The following is a 4278-nucleotide window of genomic DNA, read 5'->3' as shown; positions in this document are numbered from 1 at the left end:
GCATCCTTTTAATGATTAGTAACATAATTGAAAACGCGCTACTTTTAAAAGGGGGCAAAGTACATGTGAAAAAATGTATTTTGAAAATCCATATTCCTGAAACTTTCTGACCGATGCGCTACAAAGAAAGTTGCGTGTTCTCCTTTAGAATTTCGTCATTTTACAAATCGTAATATAATTTTAACAAAAACGTGGCATGCTAAAGAAGAATTAAAGAGTTTGAAAAAATAATTGATTAATAGACTTAGTTTATTTTACTTCGCTTATCTGTCACATATGGCTAATCGCAAAGATGAGGATGCGTGATGATATGATGAAATTGATGAAAGGAAAGTAGACCCATGCCCGGGCGGGGATTCGAACTTGGGGGCCCTTGGCATCGTAAAGCGTTGTGCTAACCACTTCGCCACGGAGGTCAGCATTACAAGGAAATAAACAGAATTTGGCATCTATGTTTTAATATGCGAGAAACATTTGCGAGGAGGTTATTGAAGTAACAAATAATTATTACAAGACGTTGTGATGAAAATTATTAATATATCTGAAATATCGAGAGTTGACCTTGCAGTCTCTAAATGTACTTTTAGGGTTACGGAAAACCTTTACTCAAAATTGATAGTGTAAATTTATAAGCTATTAAAATTTAAAACTTATTCCTGTTCGAAAAGAGAAACTGCCAAGTCAAATTAATATTTCGTAGAAATACATATATTTGTCTTTCATGAGGCCAAGAGAGTATTTGGAGGGGACGCTGGCTTGGGAAGGCTATAGCCCCGGATCTCGATCTGCAAAGGGGCTTCCAGTGGGAAAACATTCCTATGAAATAGTCCAGAAGAAGGGGCGAAATGATTTTTTTTTAAATGGCTCAAGAATACAAAGATATAAGTGGATATTTGACAAGCTTAGTCTAAAACTTACAACTGAAGTCGTACATGTGTGTGTGGGAGGGGGGGGCCCTCGTACGTGAGGTATCACAGTGGAATATGATTCACAATACTAAAATTAAAATAAATATGTGGGAACAATAGAAATCAAAATATGTTGTAGCTAGTGAGAGCGCAATAGTAAAGATGGAGGGGTAAATCATATTTTCCCGGGGCAATCATTTTTATTATTCCGTTACATACGACACAAAAATGCATATTTTGGCTAAAAGAACATTCATTAATTTATTTATTTTGTCGTTTTACTAGGGGCAAATAAGAGAGAGAGAGAAATTGTCGAACGAGAATTGGGGGGCGTTCCTGCCCCCCCCCCCGTAGTGTGGTCACTGCCTATGGCTATGCTGAAGAAGAATGCACCAATTAATACACTATTAAATAAAACAGATACTTTTAAAACTTTTAATCAAATTATTTGTGAACTATGATTTAAATTTAGAGAGAGCACATACCTGTTTAATTTAATTTGGATGAGTTACTTCTGTAGCCTGCCATTTCCGAACCTTCTTCCGGTGTAACTACACTGCCCTTTGAGCCGTAGCTGCTGCGTTCAGGCGGCGGAACGAGCAGAATACTAATTAAAACAAATATGTGACAAATATACATAAAAAACAACGTGTTGAAGCTATTGACGGCGCCAAAGAAAAGACAGAAGAGAAACGTGGAGAGTGCAGTGATATTTTACGGGAAGCAGCAAGCACGTATCCAGGAATTCCTTTCGGGGGGAGGCTGAACACCATTTTTTAAACGGGTTTAACAATTGTATGTTTAAGGCCAGTGGTGGCAATTGGGTTCCAAAAGTTGGGGGGGGGGGGGGTGGACAAGGAGACAAGCATTAAGAGGCCATAGTGTGATAGTGTAGAGGCAAAAGAATGGGGAGCAACTATCTCCTAAATCGTCGCCACTGTTCAAGGCTGTCATTTTAATCAAAACGTGAAATCGGGACATTTTCTACCACTCAACTCCTCTGTTTCCATGCATTAATATTGTGTGCCGGAACCATCTCAGTATGTATGTTTGTCCATTTCTTCTCATCAGGCATCAAAACATCTATGTACCAGAAGTGTTTTTACGAAGGTGTTACACATGTACGGAATGCACAATCCACTCGACAACGCAAGATTCAAACTGTGTGCAGGGAACTGGAATCAGACAGTTCACGAATATTTCTCTCTCATTCGAGCCTGAACACCACTAATGTGTCTTGTCCTCCCATGTTTGCAGCTCTTATAAAAGCCGAAACCAACCAAATTGTTCATATTCAGGCCTAAGCACTCGCAAGTGTTCAAAATTGTCTGTTGAGTGTGAGTCGAACCCAGTAGCCTTAAACAAAAATATTTTTAATGCCATGAAATTCTCGGACTGCATACACAAAATTTGGTCCTGGCACAACCAAATCATCACTCAAAACTTTGGTTTTCAGTTGATCTGTGCAGCTTATTTCTTTTTTAATAAATCGCTCTAATGCCCAGCCCGATACTGCCGAAATATTCACTTTAGACAGAGAGACCTTCGATCTCTTCGTCTTTCGACCCGAATTACTCGTAGCACTACTCGAAGTTCCGCTGTCGTCAATGTCTTTAGCTTTGGGACCGAACTGGAACTAGTGGTAGACTTCGTTACTTTACGGTATTTAGTCCATTTCATTTTTGAATCACTAGATCTTATAAAGCAACCAATGGACACTGACTGATCACTAATCGACTGTATGAATTGTCACACTAACCTCTGAAGTCTCCACCTATTCTGTTGTACAGATCAACCGGGAAATTGAAGCTGCGTATTAATATCCTCATTATATTCTAGAACGCTTCGCAGATATCACGATTCGTAAATATTGCCAGTAGTTCGACTCCTTCTCTTTTTCAAAAACGTTCCCTCTCGCGATTTCCAGAGATTAAAAAATTACAATGAATCCGAATCGCCCTACCTGCGGCGCTACCTTTGTTGTGCAGCTTCCAAATGCTGACAAGTCTCTTCTACATAGTGTTCAAGTTCGCTACGACAACACCGAAAGCGTAAGAAACGTTTACGTGCAATATTATCAACAACAGGGTTATAGAACATTCTCCGTCTTGCCTTGATAAGTATTTCTCTCCTAAAATTATCATCACATTATTCAAGAAGACAAAAAACTAATTTTATCTCGTGTAAACTGAAAAATTTCCTGGGGGAAGGGGCTCGAGACACCTGATGCCCACCTTGGATACGCACTATTAACAATAACAGGGTTATAGAACATTCTCCGTCTTGTCTCGATAATTATTCCTCTCCTTAAATTATCGTCACATTATTCAAGAAGTCAAAAACCTAATTTTATCAGTGTAAACTGAAAAAATTCCTTGGGGAGCGGGGGGGGGGGGCTCGAACCACCTGATCCCTACCTTGGATACGCGCTATTAACAATAACAGGCTTATAGAACATTCTCCGTCTTGCCTAGATAATTATCTCTCTCAAATTATCACCATATTATTCAAAAAGCCAAAAACCTAATTTTATCTAGCGTAAACTGAAAATTTTATGAAGGGGGGCTTGAGCCCCCTGATTCCCACCTTGGATACGAGCTGTTACCAATAACAGGGTTATAGAATATTCTCCGTCTTGCCTCGATAATTATTTCTCTCCTTAAATTAACGTCACATTATTTTATTTGACACCACAAGAAACAAAAAATCTCATTTTATCTAGTGTAAACCGAAAACTTTCGGGGGGGCTTAGGCCCCCTAAGCCCCCCTTGGATACGTGCCTGGGAAGAAGTCACGTTTATTACACCCTTACATTTACATACAATATTATAAAGTTCTGCTTTTAGATCTCGCACAAAGCCTTTTTCACAAAAATGGGCAATCTCGCATTTTTTTATATCAATCAATGTGATATTTTAGATTTCTTCCGTTAGTTTTCTGATAATAGTTTTCACAGCTTTCCATAGCATTTAGGCATGATTTCAGTTGATAAGAACAAAATAATCTTATTTCAAAGCATAGAGCAAAAAGAAATCCAACGCGCTTAAGTTAAAACTCCCTTACATTGGAAGCCTGGAGAGAACAAAACAGAGGTTCCTTCGAAACACGATTTCTTGAAAACCATTTTACACATTTGAATCAACTTTGTGATAAATTGATTAGAAAGGATGAATCTTAACAGTAAAAGTTGTAACTTTTCCCTTGCTACTATATTTTAGAAGATATTCGTTGTCAAATTTCTCAATATTTGCATAAAGAACCAGCCTTTTCCGTGCCGAGTGTTTCGATGGTGACGTCATGCATCCACGGACAACTGCGCATACGATCTGCGCCGCCGAACGAGCACCCCCTGCTGCATGATGGCAGTTAA

The sequence above is a fragment of the Lepisma saccharinum genome, chromosome 1 (genome assembly GCF_977018435.1).
Source record: "Lepisma saccharinum chromosome 1, izLepSacc3.1, whole genome shotgun sequence".
Taxonomy (NCBI): Eukaryota; Metazoa; Arthropoda; class Insecta; order Zygentoma; family Lepismatidae; genus Lepisma; species Lepisma saccharinum.
The sequence above is the reverse complement of the archived record's forward strand: the minus strand, read 5'-3'. Positions refer to the sequence as shown.